The 24,818-nt window shown below is 37.5% G+C and overlaps 1 protein-coding gene and 1 non-coding gene across 2 annotated transcripts in view; both read right to left on the bottom strand.

Annotated features, from left to right (window-relative positions):
- Positions 1-24,818, bottom strand: part of LOC126204462 (merlin) — a 156,944-nt gene that overhangs the window by 27,147 nt on the left and 104,979 nt on the right. The gene's annotated exons all lie outside the window — the stretch shown is intronic.
- Positions 15,426-15,500, bottom strand: Trnas-uga (transfer RNA serine (anticodon UGA)). Its single transcript has one exon. It is a non-coding gene; the product is annotated as a tRNA-Ser (tRNA).

Here is a 24,818-nt window from a genome sequence, read left to right on the forward strand (position 1 = left end):
TGTTTCATAATACCACAATCATTAAACTATGTGTCAGTGCTACATACGACCACAGATGGGAGATTACATTTCCTTGTCAGACAGTCAGTGACAATCTGAATAGCAAGTAGCACATATACTGTACAATATTGAATGTCATAGCTAAAAAATACAGAAAGAGCATTCTCCCGAAATAGAAAACACACACATATTCACATAAGGACAATTCACGCATATGTGGCCACTGTCTACGGGCACTGGAGCCGAACTGTGACTGCGTCTGACGTGAGCAGCCATCAGGTGGCAGGGGTAAGGAGGAGGCATGTAGACTGTGTGTCTGAGATATGTTTCAGTGAACGTGTGTGTGTTTTCTACTTCTCAAGAAGACTTGACCTGAAAGCTGAAATATTTCTAGCACGAATGACCTGAAAGCTGAAATATTTCTAGCATTATTTTTCATTGTGCCTGTCTGCGATGCATGGCTGCTCTTGTGGTAAGTAGCAATCTATCCTTTCCATATTCTTGTCAAAGGAAAAGTGTTACGAGAAACCTAAAACACTTTTAGGAAAGGCTACTTAATATCGTCTGTGATATGTGAGCTAGTGCATACACTGTTAATGAAATTAGATGAGATAGAAAGGGTGGCATGTTTATTTCTAGATATATCACATGCATTTGGCAAAGTATTTTATTAACTGATACTTGATAAACTGGAATCTTATGGTATTAGAGGAGTAGCTAAAGTCTCTTACAATCATGTCTGCAAAACAGCTACTAGGTAACACTAGTCACACACAAAGTGGGTATCATTATTAAGGGGTACAACTCAAATCTAGCTACTTTAAAGTGTGGTTTGTGTCCCAGGGGTCAGTTCTGGGGCCTTTATTCTTCATATTGTATATTAACACACGAACTGCTACAAGTGTAGTGATGGATGTTTCACTGCCAGGCCAGACAAGAACAGGCCTTGGCGTGAGGCTCTGCTGTGGCCAGCAATGTGCACATGGCCTGAGGTGTAAGGCTCTGCTGTGAGCAGCAGCAACCTCATGGCAGTCAATATGTTAATGATCTACCCACAATGCACAATAGCAAGGTACTTAACTAAGCAGATGACATAAAAGTCTGGCCTTTAAATGTTTCTGATGTCTTACTTGGCTTGAAGAAGTACTTCCAAAATAACCGCTTAAGCTTAAACTTTGGTAAAACAAGTTCAAATACACCACCAGGCTGACGGAGTCCAATGGACTATTGTGTCTGATGATGGTTCAGAAATGAAACTGAACTATACGCTGACATTATGTTAGGCAGAAATCTTTCGTCCACAAGTTCTGAATTATGAGCAAATGAATATGATCTACTATTCTTTACCATACCAATACCTTGCATATGGAAAAATGGCACTGTGCTGCTGCCAAGCATGCAAATAAGAAACAGGGTCGTCATCCATAACAAAAAGGCACTTAGGATTCTGTGCAAGCTTATTTATTATGGGTATTGCAAAGTGATGTTCAAAAGTAAGACTTCACTAATAAGTTTATAAAACTGCTAAACTAATTTTAAAATACAAGCCATACAATGGTGTAGATATGTACACATTTATAATACTACAAGGCATTGCAATTATCCTCTGGAATGGCATAATACAAAAGCTGCAAACACAGTCCCTATTAGATAGGGATCAAATTTTGTAACAAACTTCCAAAGATCATACAATGTAAGCTTTCATGGCCGGTATTCCCTTCACTTAAAACTTTCTGGCTGATAGGCCATGGTCGAAGTATAAAACTCTCCCCTGACGTTTGTCTCCGACTGCGGGAGACGAAATGTCAGGGGAGAGTTTTATACTTCGACCACGGTCTATCAGCCCGGAAGTTTTAAGCGAAGAAATTTCCAAAGAATTTAAACAGATCTAGTGGAAGCAGCATTGAAATGGCTTTGAAGGAGTTTCTTTCAATAAATGTTTTATACTAATTAGCAATTCCTTTCAGAGGGGTAGAATACTTTCATTTGTACCACAAAGTTATGATAGGTAATATAAAATATGTCCACAGTCCAAAACAAATCCTGTATTTGTCCATGGAGAATAAATGAAAGTACACATGGAGTTTCACTTTCTTATGCTTTTTCAAGGATACACCTTCTTTCGTAAATTCATCTGTTATAGCCTCATACAATATAATCGTTCAGTTTGCACAAATTGTAGTCTGTTCCTAAGCTATTTACTTGTCATCTTTCTTCTTTCAGTGGCACGTCTTTCGCCTTTCTTGCTGGATTGTCATCACAGTATTTCCCATAAGACATTAAAAACATACTTTTCACCTGGGCAACATAATTTAACTGCTTTTTCCCATATGCAAATCACTTATGTTCTGGGACTTTTCAGGAAGAAAAACTGCTGTTATGTTACAAACTACCAGATTCAACTACTGTTTGCAATAAAGTATTGATGACAGTGATAACTGCCAATTAATATTGGACAAATAAAGCATAGTGCATCAAATCACTCACAAATAATACGCTACTGGATGACAACCAATAAGCGACCGTACCTCCCAGGACAAACACCTTACTATGTGGTACTCATGTGAACCTCTGCTCACTTTATGTTACAGGGAAGATTAGCAAAGGTATAGGAATCCTGTCACTGGACACTCCAGTCACAGAAAAGTATTACCTAGAATGCTCTCCATACACATACACAAGCTAAATAATTTAGGAGTGAAGGAAACTGCTCACTGAATAGCACAAGCAGTGAGTCGTTGAAAGGCATACATAAAAGAGAATGACTGTAAGAGAATTGTTGGAAAATGTAGGTCACCTATAAGGGAGGCTGTGTACAGAACATTTGTGTCATCCATTCTTGAGTACTGCTCGAGTGTTTGGGATTCCCACCAGATCAGGTTAAAGGGAGATAGCGAAGCAATTCGGAGGTGTGCTGCTAAACTTGTATCCAGTAGGTTTGATCAAGTGAACTCAAAAGAGAATCCCCGAGGGCAAGAAGACTGTTTTCATGAAACAATATTGAAAAAGTTTAGAGAACCCACATTTGTGGCAGACTGCAGAATGTTTCCTACTGCCATCAACATACATCTCATGCAAGTAACTGACGATAAGATAAAAGAGAAATCAGTGCTCATACAGAAGCACAGAGACAGTCACTTTTCCTTCATTCATTTTGTCAGTTTAACATGAAGGGAGAGACTAACAGTGGCACAATGTACTCTCTGTCATGATGGACATATCCATTCTTTACTGCACATCCCCATCTGTTCTGACATGAAGGGATTGTAGAAAATTCAAAAAGCTAGAGATTCCATTGTGTTTTTAAACTTCTTCGTGTCACCTGGTGCTCTGGTTGATGTCGTTTTGACGGCTGCTTAAGAAGACTCTTTTCTTATATCAACAGTGTTATTAGTACTCATTTTAATGAGCTTAATAATTAGATATGATGCATTGGGGAAAAAATATCATCTTTGCTGCAAAGAAAACGGTGATAAAAGCAATTTTTTTTACGCTGTGGAAAATTTGCTACATAGTGTATGATCTGCAGCTATTGTGGTAGTGTCTAGACTGTCATAAATAACAATGCAGTTACATACGTAGTATTCCTATAACAACTAATATCAGTACAGGGGGGGGGGGGAGAGAGAGAGAGAGAGAGAGAGAGAGAGAGAGAGAGAGAGAGAGAGAGAGAGAGAGAGAAAACACTTCTGAAGAAGTTGTACCTTTTGTGTTGAATAGGATGAAATAACTTACGAATTTGTTTATGGTCACGTTAACTCATAATCGCTTAGTAGATGGGCACTGCATAATCGCTTAGTAGATGGGCACTGCTCTGATTGGTGATTGACATGCTCAGAGCTTCAATGTATCAGAAGACGTACATTTTTGGAGATGGAAGAACATATCTAAAATCAAAAAGTTTCTCTTTGACGACACTGCTGCAGCATGTATGCAACATAGCGTAACTTTGATGCGGGTGTACAAGCACCAATATGTAGGCAAGGGATTAATGTGGCATTCGTGTCTTTCTGAAGTGGGTGCAGTAAATGCAGAAATGTGAATTATGGTGACATTATTACCAAATGTGTCCAACAAGGACCAACGTTCTTTTCTCGGCTGCCGAAGGGCAAACACTGGTAGACATCCACTAGAGAATGAAGAACGTATATGGGGCAGCCACTGTTGTGGACAAGAGTTACTGCTGTTTCATCATCATCAAACAATGTCACATGCACTCACTTCTGGAGACACTGTGAACACAATGGCACAAAGCCTAGATATGTTAGCTATGTGAGTACATACATTTGATTGATACAGGTTTTCAATCTTTAGAGAAAAATGTTGGTAAGTCCTATGGGTGGAGAAACTTTAGTTAAAGTTGCTGATGCCTAATTTAATTTGTTGTACGAAAGTTTTACAAGTGCCCTTATATGTTAATTCATAAAAATAGAAAGCCCTAAAGTGACATTCATATCTAGAACTATTCTGCATGTGTGAAAAATTCCAAATCACACAATTACTAAGATTCCCTTCCAAACTCTTAGGTTCCTCTTCATAACTGACTTGGTGAACTGGTTTTCAAGTGCCAAGAAGGTAAGAGTTTGCAATTTCTCATATGACCATGCCTAATAAAGTTTTGTAATGAAATGAACAAATATTGTGAATCATGGTTTATTTGTCTCATAATGTACATAATCTAAATCATTTGATTCAGGTATAGGAGACACAGCAAATTGCGGTAAAATTTCACTATAAACAAAGAAATAGCTGATCTTGACAGACAGCATAATAATAATAATAACAATAATAATAATAATACAATTTTGCTATACATAAATGCAATAAAATCTAACACTTAATTACCCCTTGCTCAAATTATCATTTCATCCTCCATGAATTCTTCTTTTGAATAGCAGCATTTCTATCGCAGAATCAGCTGTGGCCTTGTTTTTAAAATTTCTGGCTTCATATTAAATATTTCTTTGCCCATTAACTTGTTATGTATTGTCATCCCCATATCCTGTGGAGTCCATGCATATAATTTCAACTGGTGTGTAGGTAGCATAAAATTATTTTTATTTCTTGTGTTATATGTATGGTTAAAATGATTCTCTTCAACTAACGTTTGTCTGCCATGTAGGAAGATTATAATTTCATAAATGTATATGGAGGGAACATTTAGCATTTCCAGTTTCTGAAATAATGGGCAACAAAACTCTGTTTGCTGTGCAGTACACGTGTATCGGATAATTTGTTTTTGCAGTTTCAGTATTCAAGATGCACTACTTAAACTTCCCCAGAAAATTATCTTGTATCTAATGACAGATTCAAGTCAGTGGAACTAGCTAGTACTTGCATTACAAATGCAAAACTGCTTAGTTTTTTTTTTTTGAGAGGAAGTCAATATGTTTATTCCAGCTTAAGTTCTCGTCCACATTTACACACATATAAAATCTTCTCAGTTACTGTTTCACATGCCATTTGATTACTGTGGCATTTTTATAGTACTCACACTGAAACTGGTCACACATTCTGGTGGAGCTTTAAAAAATCAAACACTCAACTTCATTAGCTTCGATAATTATAAGAGGAGCTTACAAAGTGGTACAAATAAGCAAAAAATTAAAAACAGACAAAATATAATTAAAATCTACTTCAAACAGAAGTGTAACATTCTTTGTCCAAATGAAAAACACACACTGTGTCATTAAAATATTTATCAGAAATTGTGGGAGAGAATTTTATTTTTTTCTGTTTTGTCAAAAGAGAAAAGCAAGAAGAAATGGTTCTGGAAATTTCTTTCTAAGTCATAATAATGAAGCTTTATTGTGTGGCTTGTGCCTACGTTAAATCCTCTCTAGTTTAGAATGCTTGGGCAGTTTGCATGTGATATGTCGTAATTGTGATTGTCTTCAATAGCTGACTGATGAGAACATGTGTAGTGTGCTGTCATGTTTTTGTTGTTGTTGTAGTTGTAGTTGTTAGAAGAGAAGCTGTGAAAGCCAGTACTGGCACACTGCCTGCTTTCCAAAAATAGCACCAAGGAGGCCGTATAGCTTAACATCCCTATCAGATGAATGGACCACTATCAAACCCCATGCACTCATTTCTCGAGACCCTGGGAACACAATGCAAGAAAGTCTAGATATCTAAACTTAAGAGTATGTGAAAATTCCATTTTAAAATGAACATGTTGAAGAATACCAACTGTCTCACACAGTGATGAATATTTTAATTTGTTTTTTCAGACATCATTTGCATGTAAGATTGGGGAATGTAGTTTATTATCAGATTCCACTGTAATGAATCTGAGGAGTGAGAGATCTGATAGTTGATGGCTGAAAGTACAACTCTTATCTTTTTCAAGAATCAATGGCAGAACTGTCAATTTCCTCCAACAAGTACTACTATATGTTCAGAGAGCGTAGTTTATGCAGCATTATTAGTATACAGGGTATGTCAAAAAGAATCACCTGATTTTAAAAAAAATCATAATTATTATGTTATTTGATATATGTGCGTGAAAAATGTACTGTTAGAAAGAGCAAACTTCCACTAGGTAGCACACTGGCATCTAGAAGTGCGGGAATTTTTAAATCAAAGGATTACTGAACGATGGATTGGTCACACTGGACCAAATGATTCAGCCTTACATTACTGGCCTCCAAGGTCACCGGACCTGACTGTATGTGGTTATACCTTGTGGGGGTTTATAAAAGACGATTTATGTGCCTCCGTTACCAACAACAATGAATTAACTGAGACATCGCATAACAGCAGCTGTGGAAGCTGTAACTCAAGACAGTGTGGGAACAACTGAATACCGCACTGACACATGCCGAGCATCTCAAGGGGGCATATTCAACACTTATGAAAAGGTATGAAAAAAAAATTGTTTTAGTTTCCTGTTCTTCAAATTCACTGTACATGTTTATTAAGTTCAGAAATATAGACGTGTCAAATCAGATGTTTCTTCATTTTGATACACCCTGTACGTTCTCCACAATTGGAAAAAAAGGGGGGGGGGGGGGACCAATCAGCAATTTTCTCATTTTGGTTGCTTTAAAGTGCACCACTGTCATTATGTATCATGATAGTATTTTTATTTTCTTTGTGATGTGAAACTGCCTGCTGAGTCATTTTCTTAAGAACTCCCCTGAAATGAAATAAAAGTGAACAATTAAGAATACAAGGTCAACTCCATTAAGTAGATAGTGTCGGAAGTTCCATGCGGCTTTTCGCGGATGATGCTGTAGTATACAGAGAAGTTGCAGCATTAGAAAATTGTAGCGAAATGCAGGAAGATCTGCAGCGGATAGGCACTTGGTGCAGGGAGTGGCAACTGTCCCTTAACATAGACAAATGTAATGTATTGCGAATACACAGAAAGAAGGATCCTTTATTGTATGTTTATATGATAGTGGAACAAAACTGGTAGCAGTTACTTCTGTAAAATATCTGGGAGTATGCGTGCGGAACGATTTGAAGTGGAATGATCATATAAAATTAATTGTTGGTAAGGCGGGTACCAGGTTGAGATTCATTGGGAGAGTGCTTAGAAAATGTAGTCCATAAACAAAGGAGGTGGCTTACAAAACACTCGTTCGACCTATACTTGAGTATTGCTCATCAGTGTGGGATCCGTACCAGATCGGGTTGACGGAGGAGGTAGAGAAGATCCAAAGAAGAGTGGCGTGTTTCGTCACAGGGTTATTTGGTAACCGTGATAGCGTTACGGAGATGTTTAATAAACACAAGTGGCAGACTCTGCAAGAGAGGCGCTCTGCATCGCAGTGTAGCTAGCTCGCCCGGTTTCGAGAGGGTGCATTTCTGGATGAGGTATCGAATATATTACTTCCCCCTACTTATACCTCCCGAGGAGATCACGAATGTAAAATTAGAGAGATTAGAGCGCGCACGGAGGCTTTCAGACAGTCGTTCTTCCCGCAAACCATACGCGACTGGAACAGAAAAGGGAGGTAATGACAGTGGCACGTAAAGTGCCCTCCGCCACACACCGTTGGGTGGCTTGCGGAGTATAAATGTAGATGTAGATGTAAGAGAAACAAGAACTGCTTTTTTCTCAAAACTGAGATGATGACAATGTGTCTGTAGGAAGACTACACATCAAGAAGATACACAAAGATCCTGCAGAAATACATGCTGATGTGATGCTGTCAGTTCCTAAAGTTACTGTCAGTTTTGGAGTGGGGGGGGGGGGGGGGGGAGAGGTGTGCTAGACTTCCACTGTTTCCAGGGGGGGAAAAGTATTTGTGGGCAAGTGCTGGTTACTGAAGAGAAATTAGCTACACAGCTCAAGAAACAAGTTCCTCACTTTTTATTAAGTTAGGCATCACAATTTCAGTAAACTTGTCAGAATTATAATCAGTGAGCATGAGGTGTTACAGCTGCTGTGACTCTGTTACCATTAATCTTACAGAACAAGTTAATAGATAATGCTATCATTACATGTACAGAGATGCAGCTGTGTAAGCATGTAACAGACATAACACACAAACTTCTCAGAAGCACTTGACTGAAAGATCACGAAGGTTGAAACAAATAACTAGATCAAAAGAAGAATGTTTCCCTAGTTTATACTACTGTGTGCTTTTAGGTGAAATCAGCAATCCTGATTGTGCATCCATTTACTCGAGCACACAAATCTACCTATGTGCAAAATGATTTCAGTGGCATGCAATAATCATCAAAGCAATCCTTTCTACATATTACTACAGGGGTAGTAATAACTGAACTGCTGATTAAAGTGTTGCACTAAATTTGCACATCTTCACTTCAGGCTTTCATGTTTATGTTTTACACAAACAGCTGGTTATGCAAAACTGACTGCCATTGAAAACTGTACACTATCATCAAGTTAACTCAAGAAAAACAAAAAAGATGATCCTATATTGATTTGGAACCACTGTATTAGCATTTTGTGTAATTTTTGTAGCATTTTATGTATAGCTTGTGTTTTCCATCACATAATGCCTGCCACTCTACTTTTACTTCCCATTAACAACACCTAAAACTAGAGCATTGATGAATACTCATTTTAAGAATTGTGTTTTTATACCATTTACTTCCATTACCACAACAGCATTTACCACTTATGTTTATTTCACAGCTCATCATTCTGTGTGCATTTTGCAAAAGAAATCCCACATATCTTTAACTTTTTTTGTGCATGGGAACCCTGTGTAGTTTCTAGTCATTGAACTGCTATCAAGTATTTCTACCTACTCCAAAAAAAAAAAAAAAAAAAAAAAAAAAAATAATAATAATAATAATAATAATAAAAAAAGATAACATATGAGGAGATCTGCTTACCAACGATCAAATCAGGAAAAATGGCGGACCAACTGTGTCAAACACTTGAATTGATATTTATCTTTATCAGAACAAAGGTTGATAACAGTAGAAGCAATTGGTAGATGCACAAGTGCAATTTTTGCTTCTAACCATTTCCTTGTGTCCTTCCTGACTAAGGATTTGAAGAGCACTTTTTATTTCCCATCAGTAGCTGTGCATGTAGCTTTCCTTCTTTTTTTCTGTTTTACCACATTTATCCTGATTTAAAAAATTGATAATTTCTAAAGCCATAGATTTAATCATATTTTATGGTCATACCTCTCATCAACACGAAGTTACTTTGAAATATATTTGCCTGAGGAGTTCTGATTTTTTTATAATACCAGTAAGAGCTTTGAAAAAAGCAGTGAGTATGTGTTTTGTATTTTTATGAATACTTTGCTATACAGAGCTACTATAAATGAGTCACTCATTTTCAAAGCTATATATTTTTCAAAATATTACATGAACAAATATTGATGTATGTATAGAACTGTAAACTCACCAAGTTTGCTTTGTGCCCACCAGTTCGCATTACGAGTGCAGTGCCTTGACAAAATGGTGACAAAGCAAGAAAAGAGGTTTTGTGTTAGGAATTAGTGAGATGTTTATCTGTTACTACAGCACAGTGTGCATTCACAAGGAATTGTGGAAAAGAACTGCCATTTAAACAGAGTGTATTTTAGTATCCACAGTTTAGGGATGCAGGTTGCCTTTGTAAACAGAAAAGTTACCGATCAACCCAGTATGCCAGGTGGAATTGTGGTGAGGGTGAGGGAAAATTTGGTGTGCAGGGTATTTAAAAACAGTCCATGGTTGTTTTCATTATCACTACCCAAATGACGAACTTCTGCATCACTGGATTGGGACTAATGCAGTTCCCTTTGCCTATCAGGTCGTCTTACCTAATGCCCTGTGACATTTTCCTTTGGGGGGTACACTGAAGATCATGCTTACATATCTCCATTGCCAAGAGCTCTGGAAAAGCTCAGAAAACACACCAATGCTGCCAATACAAAACAAGGATGATTCTCATGTGCAAATTTCAGTGAAAAACGACGCAGAGGACTTACCGAGTGGAAAATGTGTAAACAAATACACTTGGAAAACAGTTACGTACAAGAAAAAGAACAAACTCGAAAATACCGGGATCTCATCAAAACTGGTTGACGAAAATGAATTTCTCATTATTGGCGACTCCATACTGAAAAATGTGGTAGTTCCGAAATGTGATATCGATGTTCGCCCTGGCATTCAACCTCAACAACTCGCAAAATATTTTAAAAATATCAAAAAGCATGATTCTAACACCAGAAATAATGGTGGTCCTAAGACAAATTTCAAAGCTGTTGTAATACATGCAGGGACAAATTCATTACGAAGCAACAGCCAGTAAGAAATAATAAATGAAACACAAAACATAATTCGCTGTGCCAAAAATCTTTATACAGGCTCAAGACTGGTAATAAGTGGAATTTTACAAAGAAGATTGGTGAGTAATACTCACATAAACAATTTAAACAGTGGCATTAGGGAACAGTGCGATGAACTTGGTGCAATTTTCATTGACCCAAACAAATTCCTGAGTGACAAATGTCTGGGTAGGGATGGTGTTCATTTAAATAGACTTGGGTCAGTGACTTTTGGTAAAATGCTCGTTGACATTTGTAAAATAATTGAAAATAAGGGAAACTGATACTGTCTGTAGGGGGTGAAAAATCAAAAATATCTTCTCTAAATAAAAATCGTGAAAGTAATCAAAATGTAGAAGCTTCTCAAGGATTTTTGGAGCCTCACCAGGACACCAGGACACAGAACAGGACATGACACAGAATATGACTAAAAAACTCTCTCATATTAACAAACACTAACTGTGATGCAAGTGAATTTATGTAGCATTAGGAATAAATTGGAACTGGAGCATTTCTGCATTGATAAGAAAGTAGACATTGTTTGGCACTGGCTGAGGAGTAATGAGGTAGATTGCTTTATTCCTCAGGGATATGTTGCTGCAGATGTAATGTGTCGGGAAGTGAAAAAATGGGGGGGGGGGGGGGAGCAGGCATTTTTGTTAAAGAGGGGACAATATTCAGAAAAATTGATATTAGCCCATACTGTTCCGATATGGATGGGGAATTCACCTGTGTAAATCTTGTGGATCATAACCTAATTATTAAGTCTCTACAGATCACCAAGTGGTGACGTGTGTTTTCTTTGAGAAATTTGAATTAATAATGGAAAAGTTGTTAAAATCTAAATAAAAAATTGCTATCTGTGGGGACTTCAATATAGAAATGGGAAATGATTGCAAGCAAGACACAAAGTATTTTCTTAACCTCCTCAGAATGTACAATCTGTATTGTAGCAATAGAAATGCCACACATAGAAATGCCACACATGATGGAGCACGTATAGATAACATCATTGTTAACTCTGATAGGGATTTGTACACTTGTCAGTATTGTAGGTGGGGGATTTGCAGACCATGATCCAATACTACTCACACTCAACCAAAACAAAACTGAAGGACTCCCCTCCAACACAGGTGCCAATGCTAACGAAAAGGTAACGTGGGTTAGAGGGCAGAAGTAGTAAACCAGTTCATTCAGAAACTCTGAGATATTAAGTGGACTGTATATATAACTGTCAAGTGGGAATAAGTAAAACAAACTGCTTTTGTGAACTTCATTAAAATTTATTTAGATTTATGGTATTATTGTTCTCCTCTTACAAAAATCAGTCATAAAATCCAACCTATAAAGAAAAAAATCAAGTGGTACACAGATGAACTTACCAATATGAGGGAAAATATGTTATCGTTGTAAAAATTCTCTTAAATATGGAATGGAGCAGAAAGATGAATTGTACAAAGCATATCTTGAATGTAAGAGAACCTACAGAACTAAGCTTAGAATGGCAAAAAGAACAGCATACGAAAGATACATTGAAGGGGCTCCTAATAAGTGCAAAGCTGCATGGAATGTTGTTGCACAAGAGCATTGCAGGAATGATGAACATAGCATAGCTCTTGACCCAGATAAAGTTAATCGTTTTTTCATGAACTCTGTAAGTGATATTAGGAACAAAATTGAAACAACAAACACTAATGCAAGTGATCTACTTGAGCAACAACAACCTGCAAACAATACCTTTAAATGGAGGACAATCACACCCACTGAGATTACAAAAGTAGTGGCAAAGTTCTCAAACTCCAAGCGCATGGACTACTCTTGATTGTCCAATTACATAATTAAAAAAAAACAGTGCATATAATTAGTGAACCATTGGCCTTTCTGTTTAATAGGTGTCTAGAGTTTGGAGTCTATCCTACAACTCTAAAAATATTGAAAGTTATCCCATTGTATAAAAAAGGAGACAAACACGATTTCAAAAATTACTGACCAGTTTCAATAGTTCCCATTTTCTTGAAAATATCTGAATCTCTTATTTATAACCAACTAAACTACTACTTTGAGTCGCATAACTTACTCTCTAATAATCAATTTGGCTTCCGCAAGGGAAGAAATACCGCCACTGCTGTTCTTTCAATTGTGAATGAAGTAATAACAGCCTTCGAGAATAAAAATAAAGCCTCACTTCTTTTATGTGATTTAAGTAAGGCATTTGACTGCATTTCTCATGATATCTTACTTGCTAAACTCAAATTCTATGGTGTATAAGTCTCTGCATTGGCAGTAATTGAATCATACCTAAACAATAGGAAGCAGTTTGCCTCTGTCAGAAACAAAGACTCACAATTGCTAGAAGTTAAGACATGAGTCCCACAAGGTTTTGTCCTTGGGCCCTTCTTTTTTATAATTTCAGTCAATGATTTACCCCATTGTATCCCCAATACTGTTATTTGTTATGCTGATGACACAACTTTGCTTGCTCAGCATGAGAACATATCAGTTCTGCAAGATGGCCTGGAAGAAGCACTAAAATGGTTCTCATCAAATACACTGCTTTGAAATCCTGATAAAAACCAACAGATTATACTAGGATTGTCAAAAGAGGTAGAAGTGAAAGCAGTTAAATTATAGGAATCCATGTAGACTCTAAGTTAACGTGGGAAACACCCACAAACCATACCTGCACAAAATTGTCTCGAGTTACGTATTTAATGTGGAAACTGAGAAGCCTGGTGACAAAAGAATATTTAAGAGTTATTTATTTTGGACTCTTTCAGTACGGACTGCTGATATGGGGACACTCTCTTCACATCACTGAAGTTCTAAAATTCAGAAGAAAGTGATACAGGCAATGAGCAATTCTGGTAGATCAGAGCACTGCCGGCCACTGTTCATTCAGCTGAAAATTTAACAGTTATTAATCTTTATATATACACCTCAGCAGTGTATGCAAAAAACAATATAGCAGATTTTGAAATGAGGGAAAACATATACCATCATAATACCAGAGGCAAAACGAAATTAGACATACCTAGGCACTGGCTGACAAGAACTGGGAATTCCCAACTAATCAATACTCTAAAAATATTTAATAAACTTCCATTTTCTTCTCGGTCAGCTCACATAAGTAGCTTCAGGAGCAAGCTATTAAACTGGTTACTAATCAATCCTTTTTACAATATAACAGAATTTATGAATATAAAATCAACTGACATTAATTTTTAAGGATTTCGTTATGTGATGTCACTGAATGTATTTATCTTATGTTATGGTGTATGTTATCATCTATGGGCACTATTTGCAATGCTCATTTAGTTTTAAGGTACTATTCAAGGAAAATGTTATATGATATCCATGTAAATTGCCTATTCCACGTCAGGTGGTCAATGGTGAATAAAGAATCTGAATCTGATGACCACTGATAGGATGTTGCTACAAAAGGTGTTGAACAAACTTGACTACCAAATGGACGTGTGTCATGTGACCAGAGGGGGCACTCATAGAACATTTGTAGAGTTGAGAATGCGAACTTGGCGAGTCTGTGGTTCTATTCATGCATCAGTCATACTGGTACATATAATATGTTGAAAAATATAGACCTTTGAAAACAAGTGAATCATTTATACTAGCCATGTACTGAGGAGTTTTAACATGTCTACAACTCTGCAGGGGCCTTCATTTTTGGTAGTTTAATTTACATCCAGTAGTTTGCAACAGTCTGCTATGGCAAATAGGAACAGCAGACTTCGACAGTTGTAGCTGGCACTATACAGAGCAATTCGAGAACCGTTTTAAGAAAAGCAGACTTTATTACTTTCATCTACATCTTTTTTGACACAGGAATTAAGTGTTATAGAAAATTTTTGAATAAAAAGATGGAAAAGTTCAATACTGATGATTACAACACATGCAGCACAAACTCAGAAATCCATTAGTGGTTTTAAACATGTAAGAAGTGACACGGATTACAATAAGAAAAATGAGCAATCTTGTACGTCTAGACTCCTGTAGTAGGAAAGTTCTGGTAGAATGTAAATACTTTAGGAGTACAGGGAAATCACTCACCAAATAGAAGAAGCACTAAGGCGGCAACAGGCTCACACGAAAACAAAAGGAAACCTGCTAGCTTTAGAGCTAGAGTACAAATATGAGCACGTGTGCACCCACCCACCCACACACACATGCACACACGTGTGCTTTTGTCCCTACATCATGCCAGTGCCCAGGCAGGAACCTGGGGGGGGAGGTGTGTGTGTGTGTGTGTGTGTGTGTGTGTGTGTGTGTGTGTGTGTGTGTGTGTGTGTGTGTGTCCCTTGTACTCTAGCTTCTTTCCTTTTCATGTGTGCCCTTATTGACAAATCAACACTTCTGCTTTTTTGGCAACCGGTCTCCTTTACTCCTGACTGAAGTGATTACATCTACACTCTGTAAGCCACCTAATAGTGTGAGGTGGAGGGCTCTTCTGGCAGCGGCATCATTTTCCATCATCCTTGTTTCACTTGTGAATGGTGTATGGGAAGAACGACTGTCAGTACACTTCCATATAAGCACTAATTTCGATGAGTTTCACATCATGTCATTTCATGAGATGTTAAGTGGGAGAAAGTAATGTTCCCAGATTTTCACTCTGCAGCGGAGTGTGCGCTGATATGAAACTTCCTGGCAGATTAAAACTGTGTGCCCGACCGAGACTCGAACTCGGGACCTTTGCCTTTCACGGGCAAGTGCTCTACCAACTGAGCTACCGAAGCACGACTCACGCCCGGTACTCACAGCTTTACTTCTGCCAGTACCTCGTCTCCTACCTTCCAAACTTTGCAGAAGCTCTCCTGCGAACCTTGCAGAACTAGCACTCCTGAAAGAAAGGATATTGCAGAGACATGGCTTAGCCACAGCCTGGGGGATGTTTCCAGAATGAGATTTTCACTCTGCAGCGGAGTGTGCACTGATATGAAACTTCCCGGCAGATTATACCTGTGTGCCCGACCGAGACTCGAACTCGGGATCTTTGCCTTTCGCGGGCAAGTGCTCTAGAGCACTTGCCCGCGAAAGCCAAAGGTCCTGAGTTCGAGTCTCAGTCGGGCACACAGTTTTAATCTGCCAGGAAGTTTCGAAAGTAATGTTACTTGACGCTCCTTGGAAAGTAAGCTTCAGAATTGTAACAGTAAATCCCTTTGTGATGCAAAACTCCTCTCTTCACCCTGGCTCATCAGTGATGTTTTCCCTCAACTGAGTTTGAAATGTTACAAGTAAAACAACAGAAAGTCCAGAAGGGAATAATAAAAACATGGAAAGGACAGATTGTTACTGAGCACATAGAGTTGATGTCAAGTCACAGACAGGCACAATGGGAAAGAATGCTAGAAATATTACAGTTTTCGGATGTAGTCCTCCTTCAGAAATTGAAAACCAACTTACTTTCACAATGCCTACTGTTTGACTGAGTTGTGCTTGTGTGAATGTGTGTGGATTCTCTACTGATGAAGGAGGACTTTGTTCAAAAGCTGAAATATTTCTAGCATTCTTTTTCACTGTGCCTGTCTGTGATTCAATGTCTCCTCTATTAGACTTTAAAAATATATATTTGTTATTGGTCCGAATGATAAGGTAATGTCTGTCAATAAAATGACTTTGCTTGTCAGTGACAAAGCTATCGCAATAATGTAAATAATAATCAGCTTACTGTATGATTAGAAACACCTCTTACAGTTTTAAAATGAACATGACCACAAAATCATGTCCTGAATATGATGTAATTACCGATAACATTGTGGCTCAAGTTTCTTACTTATTTGCAGCTGACTGTCATTGTCTCAATTCTGTGAGTTACAGTAGTATGAGCTCATTTTTTTCTGTCTCAGTTGAAGAGTAGGAGAATGGAAGAACATTAGATATCAAGTTACAGCAATTAAAATTAAATAAACACTTACCACCACGGTGGAAAAGAAGTTTCTTTTACTCTCTCAGATGTTACATACAACAGTTTCTGGACGACACATCACATCATCAGTGATTTACTCCATTTGTAAAATGAATGTGTGTGTGTGTGTGTGTGTGTGTGTGTGTGTGTGTGTGTGTGTGGGCGCGCACGAGAGAGAGAGAGAGAGAGATAGAGAGAGAGAAATTTAGTAAATTTATATAGTAAATAAAAATTACAGGTTATACAATAAATAGGGATTACAGGGACAAATGAACTGCAGGTCACTACTCACAAGAAAAGAAACAAAAAATGTGGTGCCACTGATGTGAAGGTACACACTGCTGAAAACAGATTTTAAAGTGAGGCCAAGTGAAGCTACACAGTACAATCCCTGCCAAAGGCTGTCTCTTTGTGAAGAGGACTGGTAACCAGAAGAACATAATGGTGATCGATTATTATAAAAAATGACAACAAAACATTTCCCAAGCAAGAAACTGGCTCAAAACAATGGTTGTATTTTTATGGAAAAATGATCTAACGATGCAATCAGATTTTTCTCTGCAAGTTTTGTTTAGAATCCCCAAAAGTTACAAAAGCAGTAACAAAGTATTTGCAAGTGAGATTAACACATGCACTTATAGAAGGTGTGTTTTATCAGTAAGAGTCCCTTTTTTAATGTGACTGCTATAGCACTGCAGTCAGCCAACGTGCAATAAGTACCTGCATGTACTGGCTAATTACTGACTCTATAATGGAATCATCTATCTGAGCTTATGTTAATTTGTGCTCATTTAAAATGCCTCAGTTAACTGAAAATCCCACCACATGTGAAATATGTGCAACTATCATCTCCTGTGTGCAATATCAAAGTGGTCGAAATTCACCAACATATTAGTGAAGTTGATGAAGATATGGAATACTAAGAAAATGGATTTGCATCTTTAAAGATCTGTTCTGAAATTCATGATGAACTGCTAAGTGGGTGACCATCTCACACCACCATATGCTTGGTGCAAAAATTTTATCCAGAATTTCAACAAAACAGATGCTTTACAATTTTGTTCTTATCTAAAGAGTCTTCTCAAGTTTCAAGTAGTATATTTTATGAAATTCTTACATATGGTTTACATCAGAGCAGACACGAGTGAACGAGCATCAGTGAACTGGAATATTCTCTGGTATAAAAGCTAGGCGAGTGATCTGCAGTCTGTCGCGTTCAGTTCACATTCGCTAGCATTCACGTGTGTTCCACTGGTTGTCAACATTTTACTGAACCTTCAATGGAAATTCACCTCCCCACTTTAGTGCTGGCAGTACACAAATGCTTTCATCTGCTATGTTGTCTATTTCTGTTGTTGACACATCTTGCATTAGTGCTGAAGTAGTCTGAAGAGAAAGTAATTTTGTTGGTAAAGGAATAGAGATATTGTAGGTGCTTTTGGAATCCGAGATATTCACAGCACAAATGCTAAAGGAAAAGAAATATGATTGGCAGAAAATTGCCGAAACACTCAAAAGTCCAACTGGACATGTTGAAAAGATGATAAATTCATTAAATGCTTGCATCAGGTGGGAGCGAAGTGAATAAGCACAACCTATGTGTATCTTTTTAATAAAACTGAAAAAGCACAATAAATTTCCTTGAAAGAAAGCAAGTGCATATCTGTGTCTATTATGCTGAATAAAATTAAAAATATACTAAAGATCGTATTATTCTCGCTCCCTATGTTCAGGGTAACTTTAATTACATGACAGATGTATCACTGTTACATTAGAGACTTGATTATAAACAAAAATAGTTTACGTGGGATCAAGCCTTCTACCCTCTAACAAATTATACAGTGCATTTTATCAAGAAGCCTATGAGACAAAACATAAGTACATTTCAAATTTCATTAATAACATTTTATTGACTATCTTATACAAAATACTATCTTATACAAAATACTAATGAGCCCAGTGGTACTCCACAATTGCAAAATATGAATGGGAATTGGAGAAACATCCTAATCTCCTCCTCCTCCTTATCTCTGTCCATCACCTCCTACCTCTCTCCCTATCCATTTCCTCCTCTTACTCCCCCCCCCTTCTCCCCTCTCTCTCCATCTTCTCTTCCTCATCTCTCCCTGTTCATCTCATCTCCCCCCCCCCCTTTTCTACCTCCATTTCCCCTCTCCCCTTTCTGTCCATTTCCTCTTCCCCCATCTCTCTGACCTTGAGCCTTGTTTATTGTTATTGCAAATGAAACCTAAACTGGGAATTAAAAGTAACTTAAAGTGAATAGCTAAATCAGTTGGGATTATTGGTATATACTGTGTCTGAGAGAGATGCCTCCTGCTGATGGATCTGTGCAGATGGTAACTAGAATGACAGATTTCACTTAGTTTTAATCTGCAAACAGGTAGGATTACATAGTTAGCTGCAAGCACAACTTCCCTGTTTTCTGTTACAACTGACGTTGAGAAAGAAAACAAAATAGTGCATTGTTGTGTATATAATTTTGTGTAAAATTGTTTATAAAGAGAATGAATATACAGGGTGAGTCACTAGCTATTGCCACCAAGAATAACTCCGAAAGTATGATAGTAGCTAAAAAGTTTGTGGGACAAAAGTTGCATGGGACAACAGAGGCCATAATATGACTCTGGTTTTTTATTGCTAGGTAGAGTTGCTTCAGAGACATGAAGGTCAACTTTGTTTTCTTAAATGGGGTGCTATAGTTTGGTACTTATTTTTTGATAGCGGCTATCGAGACGAATCCAATGATGTGTAACAGTAAGGTCTTTGAAGGTCAATGAAGGTCACAAAGGTGGCATTAACATCCATTTACAGAAGCTGTTGGAAGTGATGACCATTGGTATACATGCAGTGCTGTAATCCTCTTATCATGGATTGAATGGTATTACTTATCACATTGGCACTTATCGAAGCACATGCTCTGACAATTCTCTCTCGCATATCTTCAGGTGTAGTTGGAACATCTTTATAAATAATGTCTTTTACGAATCCCCACAAGAAAAAAATCCAGAGCCTTCAAGTGTGGCGAACGAGCCGGCCACAACACAACACAACACAACACATCTCCTCCGTGTCCAATCCAATGATTTGGGAATTGTCTCTAGCCATCGGCAAAACATGTGCGGGACACCCATCATGTTGATACCACATTTTGTTCCCTGTTCCTAAAGGTATTTCTTCCAATAACAGACCTAATGTTTCTTGCAGGTATGTGGTGTACTTTCTACCATTAAGATTTCCTTCGATGAAATAGGGGCCTATAATTATATATAATATTTATATAAAGACAAATGTAAGGAGGTAGAGACTTATCTCATGAGGGGTAAGATAGATACTGCATACAGGAAAATTAAAGAGACCTTCGGAGAAAAGAGAACCACTTGCATGAATATCAAGAGCTCAGATGGAAACCCAGTTCTAAGCAAAGAAGAGAAAGCAGAAAGGTGGAAGGTGTATATAGAGAGTCTATACAGGGGTGATGTTCTTGAGGACAATATTATGGAAATGGAAGAGGAAGTAGATGAAGATGAAATGGGAGATATGATATTGCGTGAAGAGTTTGACAGAGCACTGAAAGACCTAAGTCGAAACAAGGCCCCGGGAGTAGACAACATTCCATTAGAATTACTGAAAGCCTTGGGAGAGCCAGTCCTGACAAAACTCTACCATCTGGTGAGCAAGATGTATGAGACAGGTGAAATACCCTCAGACTTCAAAAAGAATAATTCCAATCCCAAAGAAAGCAGGTGTTGACAGACATGAAAATTACCGAACTATCAGTTTAATAAGTCACAGCTGCAAAATACTAACGCAAATTCTTTACAGACGAATGGAAAAACTGGTAGAAGCCGACCTCGGGGAAGATCAGTTTGGATTCCTTAGAAATGTTGGAACACGTGAGGCAATACTAACCCTACGACTTATCTTAGAAGAAAGATTAAGGAAAGGCAAACCTACGTTTCTAGCATTTGTAGATTTAGAGAAAGCTTTCGACAAAGTTGACTGGAATACTCTCTTTCAAATTCTGAAGGTGGCAGGGGTAAAATATAGGGCGCGAAAGGCTATTTACAATTTGTACAGAAACCAGATGGCAGTTGTAAGAGTCGAGGGACATGAAAGGGAAGCAGTGGTTGGGAAGGGAGTGAGACAGGGTTGTAGCCTCTCCCCGTTGCTATTCAATCTGTATATTGAGCAAGCAGTAAAGGAAATAAAAGAAAAGTTCAGAGTAGGTATTAAAATCCATGGAGAAGAAATGAAAACTTTGAGGTTCGCCGATGACATTCTAATTCTGTCAGAGACAGCAAAGGACTTGGAAGAGCAGTTGAATGGAATGGACAGTGTCTTGAAAGGAGGATATAAGATGAACATCAACAAAAGCAAAACGAGGATAATGGAATGTAGTCGAATTAAGTCGAGTGATGCTGCGGGAATTAGATTAGGAAATGAGACAGTTAAAGTAGTAAAGGAGTTTTGCTATTTGGGGAGCAAAATAACTGATGATGGTCGAAGTAGAGAGGATATAAAATGTAGACTGGCAATGGCAAGGAAAGCGTTTCTGAAGAAGAAAATTTGTTAACATCCAGTATTGATTTAGGTGTCAGGAAGTCGTTTCTGAAAGTATTTGTATGGTGTGTAGCCATGTATAGAAGTGAAACATGGACGATAAATAGTTTAGACAAGAAGAGAATAGAAGCTTTTGAAATGTGGTGCTACAGAAGAATGCTGTAGATTAGATGGGTAGATCACATAACTAATGAGGAGGTATTGGGGAGAAGAGTTTGTGGCACAACTTGACTAGAAGAAGGGATCGGTTGGTAGGACATGTTCTGAGGCATCAAGGGATCACCAATTTAGTACTTGAGGGCAGCGTGGAGGGTAAAAATAGTAGAGGGAGACCAAGAGATGAATACACTAAGCAGATTCAGAAAGATGTAGGCTGCAGTAGGTACTGGGAGATGAAGAGGCTTGCACAGGATAGAGTAGCATGGAGAGCTGCATCAAACCAGTCTCAGGACTGAAGACCACAACAACAACAATTCTGTCCTCCAGAATCCCACACCAACATTCACCGACCACAGTTTTTGGTGTGCAACTTGCCGCAGCCATCATGGATTTTCAGTTGCCCAATAATGCATGTTATGTAAATTAACATTTCCATGGTTCATGAATGTAGCCTCATCAGTAAAATTAGTAAATGTGTTATTCCTCAGCTGAAGTTGAGCCCACCGGCTGGATTCAATGCGACACATACAGTCCGTACCAGTTAATTCTTGGTGGAGACTGATGTGGTAAGGATGATATTTATGGCAATGCAAAACATGAACAACATTACTCTGGCTCAGCCAGATTCCCTTGCAACCTGATGCAAACTAACACAAGGATCTCAAACCACAGTGGCAAGAGTACCAATTTCCGTTACCTTGTTAATAACTTTCCTTTGCCTGATATGTTTCCAATGCATTAAAGATCCAATAGTTCTCAGTTTGTCATAAACATATTTAAATATATGATATGTCGGGTGAGTACGTTGAGGATATCTTTGAGCATATCGTCTTGTTCTTTGAAGGAATATATGATTCACATTTGCTTGATTCAATGGTACTAGCCGTACCATTCCTATTAGTGTTGTATTGCGAAGCCATTGAATGGTGTTTACATGTTAATGGCACGTTAAATGGCTAAGAGCCATATTTGGCGAATATTTAATATTGAACGATATACGAGAGAGAATTGTCGTCAGAGCATGTGCTTCGATAAGTGCCGATGTGATAAGGAACACCACTCAATTCATGATATGAAGATTGCAGCACTGCATTGATACCAATGGTCATCACTTCGAACACCTTCTGTAAATGGATGTTCATGCCACCTTTTTGACCTTCATTGACCTTCAAAGACCTTACTGTGACACCGCATCATTGGATTCGTGTCAATAGCTGCGATCAGAAAACAAGTACCAAACTATAGCATACCATTTAAATAAACAAAATTGACCTTATATATCTGACGCGACCCCACCTAGCAACAAAAAACCAATGTCATATTATGGCCCCCGTTGTCCCATGCAACATTTGTCCCACAAACTTTTCAGCTAATATCATACTTTTGGAGTTATTCTAGGTGGCAATATTAGTGACTCACCCTGTATATGAGAGAAGCGATTTGTCTAATAATTTTAATGCCCTTCTATAATAGTTGAAACTGGCTGTGAGAAGAAAATGAAACCACATATTTTATTGGCACAGCTTAAAACTTTCTTTCTTGCAGTTGGTTTTAACAGGAAACCTGTACATTGTTATTTTAAAAAAATTTAGCCTACATCCACCTCAGTTTAGAGTATCATGTAAAAATTTGGAGTAAATCGGTCACGAACTTGGCGAGATTTTTTGCTAACTTTTCCCCCTTTGTATTATATAGCCGATGTCTGTCCAAACGTTGTTAAAGTTGTGTAAAAATTTCATGTAAATCTGTCAAAAACCTTTTAAGTTTTTTGGAAACAACATTAAACAACAACCTGTCTTTATACAGTAGTACAGATAATAAAACCCTTGAAGTGCTTCACATACATCACTGCAGACATCAGAAACTATCAAAGATACAGCAGCTATTGAAATGTGAAAGCGTCATTAATGTAAAATTCTACAATTGCTAATGCTCAGAGTTCTTCAGTATTCGGCTCGTAAGTGCCCTTCTCAAACTTTATCAAAAGCCTGCAAAAAATGTCATGTGACATACATACAAAGCTTTGGAATAATGCTACGAAAAGATGAAGCTGCAATTGTGTTAAGTGCACTATTTCCACATAATTCACACTTATGTGCAAATTCAAAAGCCTATATTATTCTTTTCCATTTTGTTTGCCTCATCAAAAAAATCTCTCTCGCCATGCAAAATAATCCTCTCTAAGTACTAGAGTTTTGCATTGTGCCTCTAATTATACACATTATACCTTGTGTGCTGATTATTAGTGCCAAAAAACAAACACAGTATTCATTGGCTATGCTTATTATATCTTTTTTTTTCTATTTTCTCCAATGTAAACACTTGTTCACAGATACCGGCGAATGGTAGCGTAAACTGGCAAATTTTCTGCGAATGCTCATTCACTTTTATTTGTTATTATTCGTTCCAGTGTACACAACTATTAATACTCATAAGGAAAAAACTATTCTGCAGAGGTTGGAAATTCAGATGGCATACATTTCTTGGGACTGGAATTCAGATGATGGCTATTCATTACAAGTGCCTTAATACTGCTGGAATTTGTGTAGAAAAGTATGTTAAAAATAGGCTTTCATGTAATAATAAAATATTTTTAAAATGTATTGTGTTTGTTTCATGTAAAGATGATTTTTATTAAAAAAACATACTTTTGAGTATTGTTTTTGTCTTGCCTTATTACTTTCAGACCCCCTGCAATTTGTCTTGCCAATTTTACATTGTCTTCATTTGTTTCAGTGAATGCACTCTTGATCACAATGCAGTTGTAATTAATCAGATTTCTAACTCCATGAAATTATCAGTGTTTCTTTCTTCTATGGTATAAAAGACAGATCATGATTTATCAAGTTCATAATTCATGCTTGTTTCAGTTTTAGCATTATATGAATGCATATGTGTTCAAATTAATTTAACTATTTCTCCAGGACGACTTTTCATTCTCATTTTGTCTTCTCTGTCTACATACTATAAAGTAACAATACTTAATTAAAATTTCTATCTGCGGCACACAACATACATATAACCGAACATAGAACACTTCGTGTACATGAAGATAATTTTAACACACTTTGAAATGTTTGCAATACTGAATCATGACACAACTCTCAAAAAGTCAGTTTGAAAAAATATAAATGACTTTGCAAATGCTACTGTAAAATAGTTTGAGGGAATACTCCTCATTATATAAGCTTTATAAAACAGAGTGAAGTCAAAAGCAGCTTTCCATCTAAACACAATGTGTAGTAGATTAACTGGGATTTTCAGCAAACACCTACGGGGAAGAAGTGACCATTTTGTTGAAATATTTTTCATGCCTGAGAAGCAGTCACCATGTGCAACTACAGCAGCAATAGCACTAGCCATACACCTACAGCTTTCAATCTTTGCGATCAGAATGATAACACACACAG

The sequence above is a fragment of the Schistocerca nitens genome, chromosome 9, assembly GCF_023898315.1.
Source record: "Schistocerca nitens isolate TAMUIC-IGC-003100 chromosome 9, iqSchNite1.1, whole genome shotgun sequence".
NCBI classification, from domain to species: Eukaryota; Metazoa; Arthropoda; class Insecta; order Orthoptera; family Acrididae; genus Schistocerca; species Schistocerca nitens.